The following is a 26,962-nucleotide window of genomic DNA, read 5'->3' as shown; positions in this document are numbered from 1 at the left end:
AAAATAAGCCTCCTCAATTTGCCCAGTTATATGTATACGATACTCAAAATGAATTGAAGAATAGGATGCAAATATTCAATGAATATAATGAACTTCCTGATCCTGCAATTGTTGATGGATTGATCAAAATGTTTGATCAACACAATAAAGTTGTATAGTCTTTTAGGATGGCTAGAGACAGATTTAAAGAAGATGAAATGATTGATGTCCGCCTAAGACTTATTAATTCTCAGCAGAGTGATGGAAGACAATACAATCTGCCAACTGGCAATGAAGTTGCAGCTTTAATTGAAGGGGATGGATTTAATGTTAATGATTTTAGGGACATAATTGTTGAAACTAGAGGAGGTTTGGAGAGAATAAATGAATTGCATCCTAAATTCATGGCTTTGCAATATCCTTTAATGTTTCCCCGTGGTGAAGATGGCTATAGACCTGGGATTCCTTATAGAAGATTTCCTAATAGTGAGGAAAATGAAAGAGTTTTTAATATAGATGATCATAAAATAGATACGGTTAGTATGAGACAATATTGGGCTTTTAGACTACAAAGAAGGACACTAAAAAGTCGATTACTCTGGATAGGTGGACGTTTACGTCAAACAGTCATTGTTGATGGTTATACATGTATAGAAGATCAAAGAATGTGTTGGTATCGGACATACCAAGAAGAAATTAGGGCTGATTTATACAGCAATGTGATGGATGCAGTGGTCGCAGGTATATAAGTAATATTATTTAATTTTTAAATTTTATTTCCATTAGTTTATGATTTGTTTTAATCTATCAATAACCCGTTTTAAAATAAACACAGGTGATACTACAGCAGCATCAATTGGTAAACGTTTGATCCTTCCATCAACATTTATAGGAGGCTCTAGATACATAATACAGACCTACCAAGATGCTATTGCCATATGTAGATGGGCGAGGACCACCCTCGATCTTTTATTACCGTGACTTGCAATCCAAATTGGAATGAAATTCTTAGTTATCTACAAAAAGACCACGAACTATTGCCTAATGATGTTCCCGATGTTGTGTCGAAAGTATTCAAATGAAGTTGGAGTCCATCATGAAAAGATTGCATTATGGAAATCATTTCGGCAGAGTCATTGCAGGTTATAATCACATACCTTTTTTTTTTTTTTTTTTATAGAATAGATAATGTCCAGTAAGACTATAAATTGACGTAGAGGAAAAACCTGCAAAATGTGAAACAATAGTTAATAATTTATTCATAAATGTGGAATTCATGTTTGCTATTAACTGTAAAATGTAAATTTACCTTTATAATTATTTAAAGACTGCTACTAAATAAATTTTTCTTTTTTTTTTTGTGCAGTATTGTACGTTATTGAATTTCAAAAACGAGGACTGCCACATGCTCACATTTTATTGTTTTTACATCCGGAAGATAAAGCTAAAAGTGCTTCAGATATAGACAAGATGATATCAGCTGAATTGCCAGACAAATCCAGTGAACCTCTACTATATGATATTGTAGTCCAAACAATGATTCATGGTCCGTGTGGTGAGAAGAAAAAGGGTTCTCCATGTATGGACACTAAGAAGAAGAAATGTATAAGGAAATTTCCAAAGGATTTTTGAAGTGAAACGACATTTGATGAGAAAGGTTTTGCAGTTTATCGAAGGCGAGATATTAAAAGAACTGCAATGGTGGGCCGTCAAAATCCGGTTGAAATTGACAATCAGTGGGTTGTTCCTTACAACCTTGAACTTACCAAAGAATTTCAGTGTCACATCAATGTTGAACATTGTAACCGTTCACGGATGATTAAGTACTTATTCAAGTACATTTCAAAAGGGCAAGATCGAGCTATAGGTATTGTTGAAGAAAATAATGTCTATGACAAAGATAACCATAAGCGGGTCGTACATCAAGTTGATGAGATTAAGCACTATCTAGACTTCAGATATGTATCTGCATCAGAAGCAAGTTGGAGGATTTATGAATTTGACATCCAAAGACAGATCCTTCATTTGAAGAATGAGTTTCCATCTTGAAAATCAGCAGAATATTGTTTTTCGTGCAAATGGGGATCCAGCTGAAATTGTTGCAAGTGAAAAAAGACAAAAAAATATGTTCACTGAGTGGATGCATATTAATGAAAAAGACCCGAGTGGAAGACATCTTACATATGTTGACTTCCCTTTACAATTTGTGTGGGACAGAAATGCAAAGGTCTCAATACATTACAATTTCCAAACAAAAATATATATTTGAAATTACATATAAAATTTATATTTATTCATAACATACATGTTTGTTAATTTTTTCAGGAATGGAAAAAAAGAAGCCAAGGATTGAAGATTGGAAGAATATTCTATGCTCACCAACACAAGGGGAAAGATACTATATCGCGACGCTTCTAAACATTGTAAAGGGAACTAGAAATTTTGAAGAAATCGAATGTTAATGGTACTCTCTATGATGATTACAAGTCACTTGCCGCGGCGCTTGGTCTTTTACAAGATGACAATGAATGGCATCTTGCCATTAAAGAAGCAGCTGAATGGTATTCCAGTCCGTCATTACGCCAGTTATTTGTAACACTCTTAGTGTTTTGTGAGTTATCCAATGCTATTGATATGTGGAACTGCCATTGGGAGTTACTATCTGATGATATCTTAAGGGCTAATCCAAATTTATCTAAATCGGAACTGGAAAGGAAAACACTTCTTGAAGTTGAAATTCTAATGAACGAGAATGGGTGGAGTCTAAAAGATTATAAGTTTGATATCCCAGAACCAGATGAAGCTGAGAACAGAATGATACAAGAGGAACTAAATTATAATTGCAATTTACTTTCCTCACAATACTTACAGCTTCATGGGGGATTGAATGTCGAACAAAAAACTATTTTTGATGCTGTCATTAGCGCTGTTGAAAGTAATGCTGGAAGTCTCTTCTTTGTATATGGAAGTGGAGGAACAGGAAAAACTTATCTATGGAATACAATAATTGCAAAGTTGCGCTCTAAAAGAAAAATAGTTCTACCTGTAACATCATTAGGCATAGCATCTCTTTTATTACCAGGTGGTCGAACTGCCCAATAGAGGTTCAAAATTCCCATTCGATCAGATGAATCTACAACTTGCAATGTTACACTAAAGATGCACTTGGCAAAACTCATTCAGAAAACAGATTTGGTCATATGGGACGAAGCACCAATGAGTAAGAAAAATGACTTTGAGTCTGTTGACAAGACATTTAGAGACATAATGTCTGTGATTGATAAAAGCTTGAAAGATAAACCATTTGGCAGAAAACAGGTTGTTTTGGGAGGTGACTTCAAAGTGACAGACGCTTCGATTATAGAAAAGGCTCAAGAGAAGCTATTGTATCAGCTTCGATAAACAGATCCTACTTATGGCGTCACTTCAAGATTTTTTGCCTTTCCATAAACATGCATTTGAGTAGAATAGATTCTACATCACCAAGTACCCAATGATGGTCGTTCGTAGGGGTATGAGTACATTGGTACATACACCGCCCCATCTTCGTCAGATGGAATACGTTCCTTGCGGCGAAGAATAAACATAATATTACTGCAAAAGAATGGAACAGTGTGATTGACATATCTGCGGTGCAAGTGCATGACAAAGCTGATAGTAGCAACCTCCCGTTTGACATGACATCTGTTAATGCTAGTGTTGGTATTGCTACCAAAAAAGTCATGGAGTGGGTGATAAGCACCCAAAACTGTAATATTAAACCCCGAGAGACATAGCATTTTGGTCGATTATGTGTTTAATAATCATGTAATAATTATATTTTCATACTTTTGCAGGATTCCACAATTAAAATAAATATAGTGATAAAACATGCATCGAAGTACGGGAATACGGGAATAATTGAAGTTTCCCACTCGACCCTCATGAAGCCCAACAAAGCCTGACTAAAGCCGAAGTTTCCAAAAACAAAACCAAAGTCTTAAGCGGGTCCATATATAAAGAAGCAAAGAAACTTCCGGCTCAAATCGGATAAATCTAGATGCCGACGCGTTGGCTAGTGAAGCCGCCAAGTCTGAATATCTGGGAATATTTGGAGTTTCCCACTCAATCCCCGTGAAGCCCAACAAAGCCCCGACTAGAGCGAAGTTTCCAAAAGAACAAAACCGGTCTGGCAGGCGGGTCCACATATAAAGAAGCAACAAACTTCCGGCTCAAATCGGATAAATCTAGATGCCGACGCGTTGGCTAGTGAAGCTGCCATAGCGACGCTTAATTTAACTCTCAAGAAGGACAAAAGTCGTAAAAACGCGCCAAAATCGGGCGGGCCACACTAGACACACTCTGCGGGCCCGTAAGGCATGACGACGAAGCATAGGCGGTGGTAAAGAATGGTTTCAATTTGGTACCACCTGGCAAGAGAGAAGACATGTACCAATTCAAACCAGGTGGTTTGAATTGAAATGAGCTAACAAACAAAACCTTAAAAGCAAAAAGACAAAAATTAAAACAGTTAAAACAAAATTTTGTTTGAACCATTCAATTAGCATAAAGCCAAAATCTAAAACATTCACGGATAGCCTTCCCTATCGACTATTATATATATGAGGGGGTCGCCTTCATTATTACCCCTTCAGCATATTAATGCTTTAGATTCCGCTTAGTTAGATTTTTCCTTCAGTACTTACATTCTGCCATTTCTATTCCAGCAGCTCAAATACTGCAAGTTATTTTACCCTTAATAATAGTCATTTCTTTTCTAGTTTAATTTCTGTCATGCATTTATTTACTTAATGTATACAGCAAGTTTTATTATTCCTTCTATGACCAAGAGCTAATCCCCCCCCTCAGGGGGAGGGTTATGCTGCTCGTGTGAAAATCTGGATTGACTCGTTAATATTCTAGAATCACTACTTAGGAATTAGGCATAGAATTGACATCCGGTCCCAAAATGACTGAGACTGTACAAAGTTGGATCAAGCATGCTCCAGACAGCCTCGTCGCGACTCTACGGTGTCGACGACTCTCCAATTCGTCCAGCTGATGTGAAATCGAGCCAGGAGCTGAAATAATATACCAGAGATGAGGTATTATTGAAACTCCTTATGCTAGTGAAATCGACCTAGAGATGTGGGCATGCGCTAGGGATCAATACTCGACGTCGTCTCCGAAAATGAGACAAAGTAGAGATGTAGTGACTTGGTAATATAAACTGTTAAAAAATGATTCTTGCATGAGCATGATTAACTCTCTCCCTGTTTCTCCACCTTTGTTGTTTACCTACATAAAAATCACCGTAGTAATTTACATTAATTGCATTACTATAAAATTTATTAAACCAATTAAAAAAAAACCTAAAAATCCTACTCACTAAAAGTTGTAATTCCAGTTGTGAACCTATCCGAGCCCTAAGGTTTGGACGATCCCTTACTCGACCTATCCTACCAAACCCACGTTAGTAAGGTAACTTGACTAAAACGTACGACTATACGGACGTTGGAATTCGGACTTTGGACTGTGGACCTCAAACTTAAGAAAATAATTAACTGAAAACCAATAAACGTGTATAAAGAGTGTTTTACCAAATGGCGCCGCTGCACGCCGAAGGACTCTGGACTTAACGTAATAACTGGAATACATCTATAAAAACCCCCTCCCCTACCTCCTCATCTTTTTAATTTTCATTTTACATTTACAATACTAACGAGTTCACGGAGCGGTTTACCTTAATTTTTTTTCTACTAACAAATATCGTGGAACCAAGTTTTGTTTATTTTCATTAGCACAGTCCAAGTACTGCTGTAGGAATTTGAAGTCTTGAAATGACAAAAGAGTCTCGGGCCGAGACTAAATTAGTAACACTTGAGACTAACCTCGAGTATCAACACTCCGGTTTTCAGTCTGAGCCACTTTCCTTTTCGATTACTCTTTTGGGCTCTCCGGTCCTGTTTTTCTAGTAAGCATAAGCTCGAGTTAGTCGATCGCTATCTGAGGAATCATCGGGGGCCTTGAGGTTTGAAACTCTTAAAATCCTCAAACTTTGTTGAGGATATTATTTGTTATAACCTGTTTTACCTCGTATATTTGTATGTTGGCATGAGGACTTCTTGCATGTAAAGGTGGTTCGTCATTACATATTCACGTTAACACAATATGATTCAAATATATTTCGATATATGCGTAGCGTCAAACCATCTGCTTAGAATATTTTTGTATGTGTATGTTACATCAATTCTACACGGTATTCAATTGCATGAGTTCGTTCTCGACATTCCCCTAGCTCACGTATAACTTACATATAGTTGCACGTATAGGTAATATAGATTTGCATGGGTAGACTTTCTGCGTAAACTAGTATATGTTAGTTAGTTTCTATTTTGGCATCTATCGTCTTAATTGCATATTTCGTAATCACGTCTCCATAATACATTAATTATGTAAACAAAAAAATAAAAAAAATAAAAAATCATAGTAATTAAAAATTTCATCTAAATCATCTTAATAACACCCCGCATAATACACCATCATAAATCATCATCCTATTCCATCAGTGCCTAGGAAACTTGAAAAAAATTGAGGTTGCCTAATTAAGAAACGTGCTAGCACGAACAACCTCCCTCAATTCTCTCAGGTGACCTGGCTGCTGGAATATTCACATGTTATCCTAGCTTCCCTGCTTGAGTTAGCACCAGCTCAGGAAGACGTGCTTCAAACTCCCTCCTTCCTAAAATCTAAAACCTCCAGTCATTGTTCGTTCCTTATGAGCCATAAATTAAAATTTATATTTGTATGAGACTACGGTCCGGTAAACATAAGGAATTAGAACTTACATATCATCGTCGAAAATACAAGAAACAACTGTTTATGTTATCTCCTAGACATAGTCCCTCCTCCGTAAATCAACCTCGTCAAACATCTCCGTTGCAATTATCTCCTTTAATTATGGCTGAGGAAAATCTCACAGTCGAGAAACCCCTTTCGTATTTCTATACTGCCTTACAGGAAGGACCTGCTTCATGCATTAAACTCGATGCGATTGTAGGTGATTTTCGTATTCCGCCAAACATTTTTCGGTTTGTTACCTGTTTACCATGGGTTAGACCATGAAAAATCGTACAATCATCTTCGTCGGATGCAACAAGTAGTCACCACTTTCCGCCATCCGACCATTACCAACGAACAAGTCTTGCTTAGGTTGTTTCCCTTCACCTTAGCTGATAAAGCTTCAGTTTGGCTCGCCCGGACAAAGCCGCCGAATCCATTGACACATGGGCCAAACTTGTTCAAGCATTCATGATAAAGTTTTATACTTTCGGATGAAAACTACGTAAATGCTTCAAAGATTCAATTCTTTCGCGCCCGGCCCCGAAATCCTTTTCGAGCGTGGAGCGATTTCTTGATCTACTTCTCGAATGTCCCCATCATCAACTCGACACCGCTGTATTAGTTCGTTCATTCTTTAATGGTCTCTCTGACCATCAAAAGGAAACATTAGATATCATGAACGGCGCTTGTTTCATGGACAAGGGCGCTACTGAAGCATACACTTTTCTTGAGAAACAGGCCTCACGAAGCACCCATTGGGGAAACACTGATTCTTCTAGATCTTCTAAAGACACTCCTACCAAAGTTACGTCTATGTTCGAGGTCAAACCCGATCCGGAATTAAAAACTCTAATCGAGTCCCTAAACAAAAAGGTCGATGCTCTTTCGGTACAAGTAAATGAACAAAAACCCAAACAGGTCATGGCTGCCAACGCTTCCCCATGCCCTCTTTGTTTAAGTCTTGAGCACGCCGATTCTTATTGTCCTTTGGTATACGAGTTTCCTCCCCAACCTTCTGAAGAGGCTTGTGCTTTCAACATCCCTAATGCACCTTGGCGACAACATCCGAATTTAGCTTGGGCACCCCCAGTCCAACAACAAGCTCCTTCAGGTGGCAACAACGTTCCTGTACGACCACCTGCGAACTACAATTCCTATCGTCAAGGAAATCCTCCACAATTCTAGCAAGGGCAAAGTAATTTTCCCAACAATGCAAATATAGGGTACCAAAACAACCACAACCTTGTTCCCGCTAATCAAGGATATGGCTACCAAAATCAACCCGTGAATAATAACCGTGAACTAGTTCCTGCTACTCCCTTGGTACAATCTACAGCCGATAAAACGGCTGAAACTTTCCTGACATACATGAATCAACAGAATCAAATCCTAGCTTCTATCCAACAGTCTCTTCAGTTGTTAGCTTAGGATAAAAGTCAAAAGGGCGTGTTCCCTGGCCAAGCAGTTCCAAACCCTAAGCCTACAAACACTGCCTTTGAACTCAACAATGCACCAGGACCTAGTAATCCAAGCCAGGGTGAGGTAAATGCCATTACCACTCTTCGTTCTGGCCGAACCATCGACAATAATATACGTATGCCAGACGAGGAATTGACGAAAGTCACGACTGACGTCCTTCCAACTCCTACCTCCCAACCTATAACGGATGAAGTTGTACCTTCAAAATCTACACCTACATCCCTAGGGAAAGACGCCACTGATCCTTATACGTGATTTCGTCCAAAAGCTCCGTTCCCTGCCCGTTTGGTAAAGAACAAACATGATGAACATTTTGATGAGATCCGTGAAACCTTCAAAAATTTGACCATAAACTTACCTTTCCTAGATGTGCTAAAGCATTTGCCCAAGCATGCCAAGTTTTTGAAGGACATGTGCACCACCAAACGACGTACGAATGTACCTCAACAAGCATTCCTCATCGGCGGTTTCCCCGATTACCACTACCAATGGTGTGGTAAAGTACAAGGACCAGTGTTAACCAAACCGTACCATGCACGTTGGGCGACAAGTATACTGCTACTGCACTTTTAGACCTAGGTGCCAGTGTTAACCTACTTCCCTACTACTTATTTAAGCAGTTAGGTCTTCATGAATTAAAACCTACCAATATGACTCTGCAACTTCGCGGATCGGCTCCATCAAGTACCCAAAAGGCATAGTAGAGAACGTTATAGTAAAGGTCCAAGATTTTTACTACCTAGTAGATTTTGTCATTCTAGATCTTGAAGTAGCACGTGACTCCATCCCTATCATCTTGGGACGCCCATTCCTTGCAATCGCTAACGCCTCATAAATTGTCGGGACGGTTCAATGACATTGTCTTTTTCGAACCTTTACGAACTCAACGCGTGTTCAAATTAATGAAATAGTTTCCCGATCCTATAATGGAGGGCGAGATTAGCTTGGTTGATAGTCTGGAACATGATTATTTCACAAACTCTTTTCCCCCAGACGAGATACACCAATTTCTTTCTTTTGATAATCTAGAATTTGACGATGACTCGTGCATAAGGGATGTCCATGCATTATTAGAGTCAGTACCACTATTTGACCCTAATGCTTCGGTGCAAACTGATTCAGAAGAACTGGATTCGCTCTTTTCCATTGAAGAGATGATCCCTCACGAATCCTTGATCCCCAATCCTCCAACTCCTGATTTAAAACCTCTACCCTCTGATTTGAAGTACGTGCATCTCGATCTCGATGGTAGTCACCCTATAATAATTTCTGCTCACTTGACTACAGACGAAGAGGCACGTTTGATTCATGTCATTCGTGAACACCGCTCCACTATCGGATGGTCCTTAGATGATATCAAGGGAATAGACCCTAGCATATACACGCATCGTATACATCTTGATGACGGCACAAAGACATCGCGAGAACCAAAACGCCGCCTTAATCCCGCCATGAAGGAAGTAGTGAGAGAGGAAGTTTTACGTTTACTTGATGCGGGTATCATATACCCTATCTCAGATAGTGACTGGGTTAGTCCTGTCCACATTGTTCCTAAAAAGTCTGGCATTCAAGTTGTACAAAATGAAAATGGTGAGTGCATCTCCACTCGCATTCCTTTGAAATGGAGAATTTGCATTGACTATCGCAAACTTAATGCCAGAACCCGTAAAGATCACTTCCCTCTCCCATTCATTGACCCGGATGCTAGAACGTTTAGCGGTCATGCTTACTACTTGTTTTCTTGATGGCTATTCGAATACTTCCAAATTGTCATCGATCCCTACCGATCAAGAAAATACAACTTTCCGCGTGTCCCTTTGGAACCTTTGCATACGCATCTAATGCCTTTTGGTCTTTGTAATGCCCCGGACACTTTCCAACGCCGCGCATGCTTCACATTTTTAGTGATATGGTGGAACGTTATATGGAAGTCTTCATGGGCGACTTTTTCCATTTACTGGAAATTCCTTTAAGGACTGTTTATCCAACCTTTCTAAAGTATTAACGCGTTGCGAAGAGAAAAATCTGGTACTCAATTGGGAGAAGTGTCATTTCATGGTTACCAAAGGACTTGTTCTAGGTCATATTGTTTCAAAAGACGGGATAGAGGTTGATAAAGCTAAAATTGTTAAAATTTCTTCACTACCTTTCCCACGTACAGTTCGTGATATCCATTCCTTTTTAGGCCACGCTGGGTTTTACAGGAGATTCATTCAGGATTTTTCTAAAGTTGCTCGACCCTTAACCAATCTCCTGCTTAAGGATGCAGTATTCGACTTCAATTTCAATTGCAAACAAGCTTTTGATACTCTAAAAAACGCTCTGACTACCGCTCCTATCATTCAACCCCCTGATTGGTCTCAACCATTTGAACTGATGTGTGACGCTAGCGACTTTGCTATTGGTGCCGTGCTAGGCCAACGACGTGACGACAAACCCATTGTCATTTACTACGCTAGTAAAACTCTTAACGACGCTCAACGTAATTATACCATAACTGAGAAAGAGTTCCTAGCTGTTGTCTATGCTTTGGATAAGTTTCGCCCCTACCTAGTCGGAACATCGACCATCGTATATACTGACCATGCAGCAATTTGGTACTTACTCGCGAAAAAGGACGCAAAACAACGATTGTTCCACTGGATCCTTCTCTTACAAGAATTCACCCTAGAAATCAAAGACAAGAAAGGAACCAAAAATGTCGTAGCCGACCATTTATCAAGGCTAGTTGGTGACATCGATAGTGATTCTGAAGCTATCGGTGATTCCTTCCTAGACGAATACTTGTACTCTATTTTCTCATCCCCATGGTACGCGGATATCGTTAACTACCTAGTTACTGAGGAAGTCCCCTCCTTTTGGTCTCGTCCTGATCATAAAAAGTTCTTATCCACTGTAAAATATTATTTCTGGGATGAACCCTACCTCTTTAAGTATTGTTCCGACCAACTCATTCGTCGCTGCATTCCCGATTGGGAACACACCGACGTATTATCCTTTTGCCATGAACAATCTTGCGGAAGTCATTTCAGTGGGAAGAAAACTGCGGCCAAGGTGTTACAATGTGGTTTTTACTGGCCTACCCTTTTTCGCGATGCATACGAACATTGCATAGCTTGCATTCGTTGTCAGCACCTAGGTCGAATTACCAAACGAAATATGATGCCCCTAAATCCTATCTTGATTGTGGAAATTTTTGATGTTTGGGGCATTGATTTTATGGGACCCTTCCCTATTTCTCAAGGTTTTCTATACATTTTAGTTAGTTGACTATGTGTCCAAATGGATTGAGGCACTCGCATGTCGCTCAAATGACCATAAGACTGTCCGTGAGATTTGTAAAAGAAAATATTTTCTCTCGTTATGGTGTTCCCAAAGCTATCATCAGTGATGGGGGTACACATTTTTGTAACAAATTTTTGGGTTTTAATGAAGAAATATGGAGTTACTCACAAGGTTGCTACTCTATACCACCCACAAACGAAAGTGGCCAAGTGGAAGTCTCCAACGAGAGATAAAAATCTATTCGAGAAAACTCACAACCCCTCAAGGAAGGAAGGATCGGTCTCTCTTATTGGATGCCTTGTGGGCATACCGAACAACATTTAAGACACATATAGGGATGTCTCCTTACCGCATTGTTTTTGGAAAACCTTGTCATCTGCCAAATTGAACTTGAGCATCGTGCCTTTTGGGCCATCAAAAGCCTCAATTACAATATCATCGAGGCAGCGAAGCAAAACTGCAATTAAATGAGCCGGAGGAGATTCGAGTGATGCTTATGATCTCTCAAATCCTACAAAGCTAATATGAAAAGAGTGCACGACAAGCACATTTTCGCGTAAGGATTTCAAAATTGGCCAAAAAGTTTTCTTGTAAACTCAGTTTAAACATCTTTCCCCGGTAAATTGAAAACACGATGGTTTGGTCCTTTCATTGTGTCAGCTGTGAAACATTATGAGGCAATCTCTTTGCTTAATCCAAAAGATAACAGTGAATTTCAAGTTAATGGACAACGCCTAAAACATTACCACGAATTACGCTCACAAGATGTTGAACAGACTCTTCTTCAGAATCCAGTATACACTGACTAGATGTTTTGTTTGGCGTACTCAATCTTGTTTCTATAGAGGGTACGCCATTTTGGTAGCCGGGCCATCTTCTATCTTATGATCTCCAAAGTTCTTTGAAATGTGTGGTTGCAAGCGCCGGAACCTTAGTCCATGAAAACTCTTTTTCAGAACTGAGTATAAATGTCTTCTACAACACGAGCAAATGTACCTTTCGGTAAACGATGGGTACCTAAAATTTCACCTCCTTCCTTCTCTTCCCTTTTCTACTCTCTACCTCGCGAACTTCAGCTAATCATTTGGTGTAAGTCTCACTCATCACGAATGGGAATGGTCATAGTTCTTTTGCTCGTAAACGACGTGCGCGAAGGATGGGCTGGTGTATGCATTGCCAAACACCCTTCTGTCTATGCTCTGACTTCCTATCCGATACTAGCCAGTTTAAGGTATACTTTTGTCTAACACCAGCCGCGGGGATAATCTTCATCGCCCGCCGTTTCTCCCACGAGGTTGGGATTAAGTCTTGAGAATCGGCGTTAAAAGACTTCGATTAAGCCTTGAGAATCGGCGTTAAAAGACTCAACTCATCTTGAGGATCTGACGTTAAAAGACTCACCTTGTAAATATGTTTATATTGTTGCCTTTTCCCTTTGCATTAAGTTTTGCACATGGGATTTGTGTCAAACCTCAGATGTTGCATACTTGGAACACAAACGAGCAATGGATTCTACCAGACCAACCCTAGAATTGGTTACTTTGAGTCCCTTGGGGCGGTTTGAGGATAGCCGTATGTAATAAGGGCAATTTTATTAGACCGTAGCGCGCACGGTCTAGGATGGTACCGTCCTGCCCCTAACCCTATAATACATAGAGGTGAAGCCACAAATGGGGCTGGATTGGGTTAAATTCTCGAGCGACACATGACGGTTGTCTATGATTTAAGATGGTGACTCCCCCATCCATCCGGTTTTTTCCGATATCTCCCTTGTATGTAAATAAAACCTTTGTTTATAAATAAAACACTCTCCTTCTTTTAAAAAAAATAAAAATAAAAAATAATAATAATAAAATTTGTGACTTTCAAGAATGACTCATACAATTGGATAGCATTTTTGTGCCGATCGTTTCGGTATCTCATTCGTCCAATTCGGAGTCCAAACGAGTCGTGGGTAAGCATTTAGATTTTTTAGGTTTAAATCGAGCTTTAGGCTTGATTTGGGCTTCGAGAAATTTTTTGGCCCAACCAAAATATCAATTTCTCGGTCCATTTAAACCCAAAAAAAACCGATAACACGCGTCACATTTACATCACTCTTCTTCCTAAAAAACCTGATCTTGCCCCCTCTCGATTTAGTCTCGCACGAGACAGGCCCACACTAAAACTAGTTCTCGTGCGAGACCCTCACATCTCCGACCAAGTTTTCCTTTCGTCAGATCATCCCATTTCTTCCCCTCATCAGTAATCAATAGCCATCCTCTCTCTAAGACCAGCAATGGCCGGAAACAGACGGATTTGTGTGGAAAGAAATTTTGAAAATTTGTTTGAAAACGGGATGTTTGCTCCATTCTTTGACCACGAAATTCACTCTAGAGGATGGGAGAGTTTGCTATATGCCAATGGAGGGCTTTATTCCAAGGATTTGGTGATGAAATTCTACGACAATGGGAGCTTTAATGGCGACCATTTTTTTGGGTCACCGTCGGTGGTGTAATGCCCCGAAGTCACACACCTGTTGCTCTCGGGATCACGGGCATTCCTCTCAGTCGACCCGCGTCTTGACTCAGCAGCAGTCCGTGTACCCATGGACTTACGACCTAATGCTCGACACGCTAATCGAGGGAGAGTACAACATCGACGGGAAATGCGCGTATCAGCGCTTGGTGCGACGAAACCAGCTAGCAGTGACTCAATGGCTGGGACTGAACGTCATTGGCACCTCGAAGCCTTCGGACATCAACAAGACCTTCCTCCACCTTCTCTGGATCCTCTAGGAACGAAAGGGTAATTTCTGCATCGTTACCTTTCTTTTTGATATTATCACACATGCTACTTTTAGGTCAACCCCTCTTGCCGTTCTAGTAACGCAAGTTATGATTAATCTGGATTTTCTGTCCGCCACCCCACTACTCCCTATACCACAATATGAGAATATGCTTGTCTTCAAGAAATGCATACAGGACCCTTGGGAACCCACAAAGACCTAGGGCTGCCGAAAGCACGCTTAGCGTAGGATCCTCTCACCCACCCTACTTTGATGAGAGATCGCCATGAGTAAGATCACTCAACCCATAGAGGCCTTTACGTCTGTGAACGATGGGTCCGAGAGACATGTACACTCGCCCGGTATCGATGAGGCGCGTACCTTGGGCGAAGTTAAGGACAGATATGACCACTTTCGCCACGAGTCGATGAAAGACATACAAGATGGGCTTAATTCCAGCAGGAAATGAGAGCTTCCTTGATTACATTTCGGACAATATGCTTACTTCGCGAAACCAGTTCAAATAATGTTCATGGCGAGCCAAGATCGATTCGAGCTCGGTGATGGATACTCTTGGTGATATCCAGGAGCAGTTAGCCTCCACGGGAGCTCAGATCTTGCCGCGGCGTCGCGGACTCCTGGTTCTTCTTTTTGCGACCCCCGGATTACGCTTTCAAAGACCGAGGATCATCAGTAGCTAGATTTATTTTTTTTCCGGTCTTGTATAATATTTATATCAGATACTTTATTTACGTGTTTGCATTTTCCAGCTTAATAGTAGATGGTTCCTAAATATTTCTATCTTGATATATTAGCTATATCTAATATTATAGTATATAGGTAGGAACATATATTGGTAATAATAAATTATATAAATATATATAAAAATATATTTTAAATGTCATACTTAAACAACAAATTTTAACGTAAACTAACGTTTTATAAAACGTTCAGAAACCGATAATGAAAACGCATAAAAAACGGTCATGAACCACATCTAAAAAACGGTCAGAAAACGGTCATGAACCACATCTAAAAAACGGTCAGAAAACGGCAATTTTCTTTCTATAAATAAGTTCAACTCTTCCTCCATATTCACTCATTTCATATTCTTCCCTCTACACTTCTTATTCTAAAAAACGTTTTTAGATCACTCCAAGCTCAAAATTCATAGATGCACTAGAAAAGTTTGAGTAGCAGTAGATTGAATATGCTACTCAAGTCTTCATGCTCAGTTGTTTTATTATAGTCATGTTGTTAATGTGGCATATAGTTCTATCTAATATTTAGATTTGTATTTTTTTTTTTGAAGAAGCTAGGGGTTCGGCAGACCCCAACCTGTATTAATCATAATCTCATATACATTCTATCTTGCGCATCCTCCATTACAAGTTTAGATAGATCACCATCCAAAGGAGGTAGGAAAAACAGCAATGAGTCATGTAAAACATTACATAGTTTTGACAAAAAGTCAGCTACCCGATTGGTCTCCCTATAAACATGTTTGAACTCCGCTCCTTCGAACTGATCTTTCAAAGCAATAATGGAAGCGACGATATTAAGGCAGTACCAAGGGGGTTCCTCTTTGCCTATGATCGCCTGAATAGCACACTGTGAGTCAGACGCAATAGTTACTCTTGTAGCTCCAATGTCTACCGCACCCTTCATACCAGTTTCAATGGCTAAAAGCTCCTGTGTCATAACTGACTTCTTAGTAGAACTGCCTGTGAATGCCAGTTTCACTGCCCCTGTTTCATCTCTAATCACTCCCCCAAATCCATTTGAGTCCTCGGTAACCGACCCATCAGTATTTATCATCAGCTCACCTAGTTTAGGCCTAAGCCACGAGCACCAGCTGGGGTTCGTTTGTGTAAAGGAGACTTGTATACCGATTCTGTCAATCAGTAATCTAGCTGCTACAGTCTCTGGAACTTCCTTCAACACAGTTTGTAGATATATCTTCATCTCCTTTTGCACTCTGCTGAAAACTTGCTCTTCAGTACGTTGTTGCTGCTGAAATCTCCTCGCATTCCTTTCTCTCCAGATGGCGTAAACTGTTGCGAAAACAATAGCTTTTATAATTTCAGCTTCCATAGTAGCAGGACGACATAGCCGTAACAATCTGTACCATTCAGAGGTTGACGCTCTAACACAACAGCTCAAACCCATCCACCTCTTCACTTTTGCCCACACTCCTCTTGTAAACTGGCAATCAAAAAACAAATGTTTTGAATGCTCTCTTGAGGTGTTGCAAAAACAGCAATTCGACTGGGTTAATACCTTCCTCTTAACCAACTTGTCCTGAGTCGGTAATGCATTTGCAAAGAGCTGCCACCCTGTAAACGAATGTTTCGGAAGAACAAGCCTGCCCCATATCAACTGTACCACTTCACCTTGTTTGGATCTGCTTAAGAGCTGGTATCTTGACCGACCGGTGAATCTACCCGATCTTGTTGGCGTCCCAAATTACTTGGTCTAGAGAGAGTAGAGGTTCAAATCGAGTTCCTTCTATTTTCCTCTTGAGCTCACCGTCGGTCGCAAACCGGTAATGATCTGGTTCCATCTCCCATCAGAATAAGCTCACTCACAAGCGCATTATCCGGAACATGAAGTAGTTGAACTGCTTCTGCCCACTGAATTAATGGTGCGTCATGACACCACGGATCATGCCAGACATAGGTCTGCCCACCCTTCGCTAACTGATGCCTTACAAACTTTTGAGTTGCTCCCCTGTGCTTCAAGACATTTCTCCAGACCCACGAGGCATCGGTCGGTACTTTCATAGTCCAAAAGTGTTGGTTTCGGATATGATTTTCAACTATCCACTGAACCCATAAGGAGTCTTCATAGCTCGCAATTTTGAAAACTAGTCCACAATAGGCAGCCTTATTCCATGTCTTCGGATCCACAATGCCCAAGCCTCCCTGATCTTTACCAAGTCTGAGAGTAGCGTGACTTGCATGATGCATTTTGGAGTTCATATCTGGCCCTGACCAAAGGAATCTATTGCAAATCTTTGCAATGTCCTTCAAAGTTCTCTGGGGTAGGATGAAGGTTCTCGCCCAGTAGACATGAAGAGAGGAAAGGACAGATTGTATCAATTGGAGCCTTCCAGCATGTGTTAGAGACTTATTCTTCCAATTTGCTATCCTCTTTGTCACCATTTCTATCAACGGCAGGCACTCCTTAATTCCCATTCTAGAAGCAGTGAGGGGAAGGCCTAAGTATGTTACCGGTGGCTGGACTAGTTGCACTTCCATTATATCCGCTAACTCCTGGGCTTCATGCTGACTCATACTACCCGCAAGCAGTGTAGTCTTCTGACTACTCAACTTCAGACCAGTACATGCAGAGAACTCCTCAATGGTATTCTTCACAGCTTGAACCGTGTTGGGATCACCTTTACAAAATAGCAAGATGTCGTCTGCAAAGCTAAGATGTGTAATGCTCAATTTCTTACATTTAGAATGGTAAGAATATTCCTTCACTGCCACCTTATTCCTCAACATGCCACTGAGCACTTCCATTACTAAGACAAACAGATAAGGCGAAAGTGGATCCCCTTGGCGAAGACCTCTAGCACCAGCAAAATAACCTTGAGGTGTTCCATTTACTAAAATGGAGAAATACGGTGAGGAGTAGCACATTTTTGTCCACACAATGAACTTATCTGGGAATCTAAACCTTGCCATCACCATCTCAATAGTTTGCCAGCTCACGGTATCATATGCTTTGGTAATATCAATCTTGATAGAGCATCGTTTAGTCCCATGAGCCCTTGTGTATCCTCTAATAAGTTCATGAGCTAGTAAAAGGTTATCCTGAATGGATCTGCCCGGAATAAAGGCAGATTGTTGCATGGAGATGATATCAGGCATAAATAGCTTCATTCGATTAGTGAGCATTTTGGAGACACACTTATAGAGAACATTGCAGCAAGCTATCGGTCGGAACTCTTCCACCATGGATGGTGTTGCACATTTCGGGATGAGACACAAGTGAGTTGAGTTCACTCCTCTATGCACAGACTGAAGAGAGAAGATAGAAAGAATAGCTTGAACAAACTCATCTTTCACCCATTGCCAGTTCTTCTTAAAGAAAAATGCATTGAACCCATCAGGTCCTGGGGCCTTATTATCCTCCATCTCAAACAGAGCTTGTTGAATCTCGGCCTCTGTAAACTCCTGTATCAATGTCTCTGCTTCATCTGGGGACAGAACCCTAGAAAAGTGCAGCCTCTCAAGGTATTCAGGATCACATCTAGCTGGGGACGGTTGTCCCAATAAGGTCTTATAGTAGTGAACAAAGGCTGCGGAGACTTCTTCATGCCCTTCCCTTCTAGTACCAGTATCATCATTAAGAGCCCAGATCAAATTACGACCTTTTCTCTCTTTAATCATCTTATGGAAAAACTCATTACATTTATCTCCATATTTCATCCAAATCCACATCGAAAGCGGTGCACGAGATCCTCTCCTTCCATGATGATAAGCTGACAGAGTGTTGACCGTACCTCTTTTTCCCTAGTGCATAGTAGAGCATCCATTGGATTACTTTGCTGTGCTCTCTGTATATACTTGAGTTCCTTCCTAGCAGCCTCAGTCTGCTTAGTTAAGTCCGAGCAGAAGAATTTTGCCCAGCTTTTCAACTTGCTTTTCAACAATTTGAGCTTTTGCGTCAGAATGAAGAGAGGGCTGCCATTCACTTGCACCCTCCAACATTTCAAAAAGGCGCCCAAGAACTCTGGATGGAGGATCCAAAAGTTACTAAACCTGAAAGGAGGACTAGCGGCAACTCTGTTGATGATAGTGATAACTATTGGAGAGTGATCTGAAGTACCCGAGGGCAGGTATTCTACATAAGAGTAGGAGAATGTAGTACTCCAGGCACTATTCACCAAACATCGATCAATTTTAGACCACTTCCTATCAAAATTGGTCCATGTATAGAACGCTCCAATAGCTTTGAGATCATACAGCTCAGATGTGACAAGACAATCCCCGAAGGGTGGTTTCCCTAGGGTGCACCTTCACCACCACCAATCCGCTCAAACGAATAAAGAACATTATTGAAGTCTCCTGCAACGCACCACTCTCCTTGAGTGCCATTGTGAATATTGCAAATTTCAGCCCATAGCCTCATTCTATCTGCACTATTGTTACTTGCATATATCACAGTAAAAAAGAAAGTTTTTAGAGAAGGGAGCAGATCAATCTTACAATGTATAAGTTGCTCAGTCTCCTTTATTTTCGATAGTGCTATAACCCCCGAATCCCATGATATCCAGATTCTGCCACTGTCACTGCTACTGTAGTTGTTTACAAAAGGCCACGAAGGACAACAGAGACTACTGATAAGCTGAAACTTCTCTATTCTGACTTTCGTCTCCACCATAGCAAAAAGACATAAATTATTCACCCTTCTAAATTTATTCAGGTAACTAGCTTTATTGAGGTCATTAAGGCCTCTTACATTCCAAACAGCGAGCTTCGACATGGCTACCGTTTATGTTTCCCCTTCCTCCCAGAACCCTTGTTCTTACCCTTCCCTTTGTTGCTGAAATTTTGTGGATTCTGTTGCTGCTTAAACTGAGCCCTTGTTATCACTTGCAAAGGAAGTAGGGCTAAGTCTTGAGGACTATGCTCATCATCAAAGAATTCTTTTTCAGTTTCGGAGAGATCATCATTGATGGTTTCTTCCTCCAGGGCAGCTGCTTCATATAGAGCCTGTTCTCCTTGGAATTGTGCTTCCCCGCCATCTGTTGATTCATCATAAACCACTATCTCATTGTTGTTCCCGGGAGACTCTTCACCCTCTTGTAATAAGAGAAACCTATTCCCATACCTAGCTTGGTTCTCTTGTACTATAACTTCACCCCCCACTGGGTACCCTGGTTCTGGTATTGACTCCTCCTCCACATTGACTGCTACTGGAGAAGTAATACCCATCTCCCCTGTTATAGGACTAGTACCAAGGGCATTTTCATTATTCAGACCGATTGATCGATCTAGTCCTTGCGTTGTAGCAACCCCACACACTCCTCCTTCCTATCGAGAATAAGGACCTACTGTATTATTTTGATCCTCCTGTAGGGCTGGTCCTAATATCCCAGTCTGATTGTTGGCCCCCAAGTTGGTGCTATTCCGCTGGTTTTCAATCCCTTCAACATTAGTTTCTAATCTAGTAGCGCCACTAGTTTCACCCCTCACCATTTTTCGAGCATTCCATCTCCTCACAGTTCTAGCCCCACATCTGCTTGTGGAATGACCAAACTTGTTACACTTCTCACATGACAACGGTTTCCATGTATATTCAACTCCCACCACTACTTCTCGTCCTTTCACCTTAAGCCGAACAGTAGGTTCGTATTTATGGTTTACAGGGACCTCTACACATACCCTTGCAAACGACAGTCTCTTTCTTTTTGCCGTTGCGTCATCCATGAACATTGGAGCTGTTATCAAACTGGCAGTATAGGATAATCCATCCAAAGTCCACATTTCTTTAGGAAGGTCATGCAGTTTCACCCAAACCGAACTGCGTGGTGAGAACACTCCTCCGGCAGTCCATCTCAACACTCCACCGCTTAATAACAAAGATCCTCCCCCAATAAACACCGGCCCCGATTCCAGAACCATCTGCCGATCTTCATTACTGGTAAAGCTCAAATAAAATAGCTCCTTATCAGTTGTAATTTCAAAGCTTGCTTTAAGCTTCCAAGTCTTAGTGAGGAAATCCCTGACAAATGGGAAAGACAACCTCTTATCTAAGAAGTACCCAACTAAATAGTCATCCCATTGCTGGATACCTTGGTCGACCAGATCGTCAGGAACCATGGCAACCCCATCATTGAAGATTGGAGAGAAGCTTCTCAAAGGAGTGAGAGACGATACCACCCTGAACCATGGAATGAGCACTCCACGAAGATGGAGCAGCATCTCTTACAGGAACAGTATTACTAGCTTGATTGTTAAGACCGCTAACCATAATTACAGGAAATTAGCAGTACAAAGCCAAGAGTTTGAAAAACCGGATATTGCTTAAACTGGAAGGAATTGGAGGGAAGAAAGAGATAAGAATCTATTACCAACCAAAAATTACCATTCTAAGTAATAATTGGTGCATCGGATCAGGAATCAGGATATCATTAAGTTACTCCTGGTCTCCCTTTGAGTGACTCCATTGTAAGTTTATATGTCATGGTTTTGTTTTAGATTTGTAAGTAATATTTAGATTTGTATTTAAGTCATCGTATCATTATGTTGTGTTTCCATACCGTTGTACGTTATTACATCTTATTGTAATCGTATATCTACAATTTCCTTGTCCTTCTACTTACGTTTTTCTACAAAAAAAAAAAAAAAAAAAAGGCACTCTTTGTCACATGCCCCATTCTTCTCATCCACACTACATCCACTTTTGTGCATATCTTAGAAGATACACGTGATCTAATTATCCTGTGACACCTCGAAACGTATCTTTTACATTTTCGGATGGGTGCCTACTTATAACAAGGATAGACACCTCAAAAATTTAACTTCCCTTTTTTCAAAATAATTTTTTTTTTCACCACTCCATCTTTAATGACCCTCACTCGAAGTTTCGTGCCCGAGCAAAATTTTATGGAAAATTTCCAAAATGGTCTTTTTCATCCTTTTTTTGACACTGAAATATTACGTCGAGGATGGTACCCTCTTTTACACCATAAGCAAGCATTTTATTCAAGAGAATTGGTTTTGTTATTTTACAAAAGCAGTTATTTCCAAAACAGACAATTCTTTGTCCGTGCTAACGGATGCGAACATGAATTGACTATGGAAATCATCTCTGAGGTACTTCAAATTCCTATTACAAACCAAGGAGTACACCTTCAGGATTCACCTTTCGATAATATCCGGCATCTGATGTTTGCAACTATCCTTCACGGCGAATACAACCGGAAAAACCGTATTGTTTATCAGCGATCTTTACAAAAGAACCAATTATTTATGATCCAATGGGTAGCTCATAATGTCCTAGGCACGTCTAAGACTTCCGAAATAACCAAACCCCTCCTCCATTTACTCTGGGTCTTGCAGAGCAACTGCAATGATTTTTGCATTATTAAATTTCTCTGGAATGCAATCGCACGTGCTAGGAAAAAGGCAGCTCCTTTACCAACCATTGTGACACTTATCATGATACATTGGGGTTTTTCTAGTACTTCTCCTCATACACCTCTTCGAACAACTAACATTCTTACCATTTACTCAGTATGTAGGAACGGATTCTGGAACCCCGACGTTGCAAAGAACCATGTCGGTGCAGGAACAAACGAAGATTGTTCCACCGACAACATCTTTACTAAAAATGCATTAAGCAACGTATTTAATCCCATGGAAGGGCTTCGCTTAATTCAATAAGGACTGATGACATTATTCAAACGTCAGAACATTATTATCACCAGCCTTCTTGAATTTCAGGACCTGCGGACAATAAACGAAGAGGAATAAGCACAATTCTTGCACAGCCACAACCAATTCTTGGCAAATCACACTCTCATAATGGAGAACCACGCCGAGATTTACCAGACATAAAACAAAATGTTGCAACAGGCTGTTGCACGGATTGACGGCATAGAAAATCTTATAAACGGATCCCTCCCACAAAAGGATCCTCGCCGTTACTTGGGCCAATGAAAACATTTAAATTTTACAATTTTATATTATCTATCATTTTCTTTTTAGTTTTTAATTTTCGTATGGTAATTTGTTTTTACTTAATTATTCTCATCATACTCTAATATTTGTTTATCCTTGTCTAAACAGGTCACAATCTTTTCACAATGGAAGCTCCAAAGATGATTCCAGAACAATCTTTCCATTCATTGCTGAATCCTCCGGCATATGGACATCTTTTCAGAGACTACATCACTCAAGTTGGTTGGAACTCTCTCATTCTACACCCGGAGCAGACATACTCTCCAGGTTTGGCAACTTATTTTTATGATAACATGGAAGATCTACCGGTATCGGGGTTTCCCTTTAAATGGTTTTACACTACGTATTGGTAACACCCGACACGCTTTTTATGAGCCAACAGTGGCTATGGCTCTAGACCTTCCACCTCTTCAGCCAGATCTCCCCATTCAATACATGATAGAGAATGACCTTAATGACTATTCTAGGGAAGATTTTGCTGCCCGGTATGGCAATGGCCTCGCCCACGTCAAAGAACGTGCCGAAGTTGGCCGATGGCCGGAATTTACTATTTCACTAGCTAGTATGACCATGAATGTTGGAACTGCCATGCTATTTATTCTTCTCAACATCATGGGGGATTGACATTTTTCCACTGCATCAAAATCAGCATGTAAGACATTCCATGCATTGGCCCAGCAACATACCACCTTCGACATTACAGAACTAGTAATTGAGAATCTTAAGAAGGCTCGGTCTTTTCGGCAACACTATATCACCCCGCCGATTCTGAAGATGCGGGATAGTGAGGGCGATACTTCCACGAGTTCGCGGCCACTTTTCGGGATGGGTAAAGGTTGACTCTATGTGTCCAACAAACAAGATAATTCGTTCTTTGGCGATTTCGGACATGGACACCCCTGCAAGGTATCTTAAGAAAGTTCGTTCTTTCCCTGATGATGATAAAATGATAGCTCATCTAGACAATGCAAAGAAAAGGAAGTGGAGTGAAGTCTGGAAAGCTATGATAGATTGGTGGGATGCAAAGGAATGACATTTCTACAGGGACGAGGCAAGGAGGGACTATCCCCCGCCAAGGATGGGGCAATGTGAGTTGATGTATGTACATATTTGTTTTATGTTTTGATGTGAAATAAATAAATAACCTAACAAAGTGCTACTCTAACAAGTGTGTTTCTACTTTTATGATGTATAATATATAGTGTGTTACAATAAATTTACGTGGAAGATGTCGACTTTATTTTTTTGCTCAAAGCCTCTCGGGTATACTCTTTCTTCCTCTTAACACTTTGAGGACATAGTGTCCGATTTGTTTGGGGTGGTGAGAACTTTTGCAAAAATTAGGCATGCATAGTTGTATATAGTTTACTTAATGTCTAAATAAACGTGTTTAGTGACAAATTATCGTTTCCCTTTCTATGATGAAAAATATTTAGAAATCTCCCCAGCATCGAATCGGGGACTTGTTCTTAGAAACTTAATTTAATAATTATGCAATAGTTTTTACATCTTTTCATAAGCATTCATGCAATCGACTATCATTAAATGTACAAAGACTTTTCGGGACCCACGGTTAGACAACTTAGTTTCCATATCCCGTAAGAATCTAACCAAAAGCCTCAAAATGTATGATATATGAGTAATGACACACGTGAGGAGTAGTTCTTCCGAATAGAGAAGTTCACACGTCTACTTACTTGATCACTACCCAAATCCTAGGTGAGAATTTAGGCCTTCTTTGGATCGATATAGCCAAAAATTCACACCTGCAAAAAAAAAATTTACCGCTAGTCGCCCCACTGAACCTTTCATTAATACTTTCTACTTCACCAAAAAAATCATTACCCATCTAGTAACCACAAATAAATAAGCCTACCTAGATGATGAGTATGAGAAATAGGATGAAGTGCAGAAAAATGAAGAGAAAAACCTTGTCACAAATCAAAATCAGTTACCTGTTTCAGAAGAAAAGAAAAAGAACAAAATAGAAATATGTTTCCAAAAATCAAAAGAAATGTCAAGGTTAGAATTCCCCCAAAAAAAAAAAAAAAAAAAAAAAAAAAAAATCAAAAAATAAAAAGCTTGAAAAATCCAAGTATGGAAACCCATGTTAGAAGCAGGAAAGAAAATAAGGATTCTCTAGTATAAATATCTTGAAGACCTTATTCTCTCATACTTATCATTTTTGAACTTTCCATTCCATTTTCTTCTACACTACCACCTAAGCCCCATAACACCTAATAAAGACCTCTAGCTCAATTAGGAATAAGATACTGTGATAATAGATAGTAGTTGTGACTTCTCGACCTCGGCTCCTATAACTGTCATTGAGTATGTGAGGAAACGTGCCCACCGCGACACCGGAGATAACAAAGCTTGAGTGGAAAAATAAGAGAAAATTGTGTTTCGACACATACCGTGAGAACCTAATTAAGGGCGCTTATCCAAAGGATCCGTAAATGGCCCTTTCATTACATTTCATTATTAGATTACTGCATGCATGCTCATACGTAGATGTTTCAATTATTTTATGTATATTAACTTGAATTTCGAAAGAATAAAATCCTTGTTTCCCCTGCTAGTGAGATGTCTAGAGACCGGAGATTAATTAAAGAAACAAGCCTTTGTTACTGAGTCGTTGTAGTATAAATAACGTTTGTGAGTATCTTCTCTAGAAAACTCTCACGAGGCTATAACTCGTCCACTAGGGAATTCCTAGTAGTTCAAGACCTTGTTGCATATGGTCAATGCAACCGCACTCTGCGAAATGAGATTTAGCTTAGGACAACACATTTTTGACCACTTATCGTTTTAATGTCTTTTCTTTGCATGAGGACAAGCAAAGTGCTGTTTGGGGGTGGTGTGATAAGCACCCAAAACTGTAATATTAAACCCCGAGAGACATAACATTTTGGTCGATTATGTGTTTAATAATCATGTAATAATTATATTTTCGTTACTTTGCAGATTCCGCAATTAAAATAAATATAGTGATAAAACATGCATCGGCACGCGAAATACGGGAATAATTGAAGTTTCCCACTCGACCCTCGTGAAGCCCAAACAAAGCCCCGACTAAAGCCGAAGTTTCCAAAAGAACAAAACCGGTCGCGAATCGGGTCCACATATAAAGAAGCGACAAACTTCCGAAGCTCAAATGGATAAATCTAGATCTTTGACGTTGGCTGCTAAGAAGCCGCCAAGTCTGAATATATGGGAATATTTGGAGTTTCCCACTCAATCCCCGTGAAGCCCAACAAAGCTTGACTAGAGCCGAAGTTTCCAAAAGAACAAAACCAATGCAGAGCGGGTCCACATATAAAGAAGCAACAAACTTCCGAAGCTCAAATCGAATAAATCTAGATGCCGACGTTGGCTAGTGAAGCTGCCATAGCGACCCGGGCGATGAACTCTGCGCAAGGACAAAAAGTTGTAAAAATGCCAAAATCGGCGCCGCCACTGGACACACTCTGCGGGCCCAGAAGACATGACAAGTCAGCATAGGCAGGTGGCAAAGAATGGTTTCAATTTGGTACCACCTGGCAAGAGAGAAGACACGTACCAATTCAAACCAGGTGGTTTGAATTGAAATGATCTAACAAACAAAACCTTAAAAGCAAAAAGACAAAAATTAAAACAGTTAAAACAAAATTTTGTTTCGAACCATTCAATTAGCATAAAGCCAAAATCTAAAACATTCACGGATAGCCTTCCTGTATCAGCCTATATATATGAGGGGGTCGCCTTCATTATTACCCCTTCAGCATATTAATGCTTTAGCTTCCGCTTAGTTAGATTTTTCCTTCAGTACTTACATTCTGCCATTTCTATTCCAAAGAAATTTTAAATCTTCGTAAGTTATTTTACCCTTAATAACAGTCATTTCTTTTCTAGTTGAATTTCTGTCCTGCACTTATTTACTTAATGTATA

The 26,962-nt window shown here is 40.2% G+C and overlaps 1 long non-coding RNA gene across 1 annotated transcript in view; it reads right to left on the bottom strand.

The window, feature by feature from the left end:
- Window positions 1-1,143: 1,143 nt before the first annotated feature.
- Window positions 1,144-26,962, bottom strand: part of LOC147517832 (uncharacterized) — a 41,292-nt gene continuing 15,473 nt past the window's right edge. Inside the window, exon 3 of the long non-coding RNA XR_015213950.1 lies at window positions 1,144-1,205. This is a non-coding gene — a long non-coding RNA (uncharacterized LOC147517832). The remainder of the gene's footprint in view (window positions 1,206-26,962) is intronic.

This window comes from Coptis chinensis, chromosome 2 (genome assembly GCF_015680905.1).
Source record: "Coptis chinensis isolate HL-2020 chromosome 2, ASM1568090v1, whole genome shotgun sequence".
Taxonomy (NCBI): domain Eukaryota; kingdom Viridiplantae; phylum Streptophyta; class Magnoliopsida; order Ranunculales; family Ranunculaceae; genus Coptis; species Coptis chinensis.
Note: the sequence above shows the minus strand (reverse complement) of the source record. Positions and strands in the feature narration are given on the sequence as shown.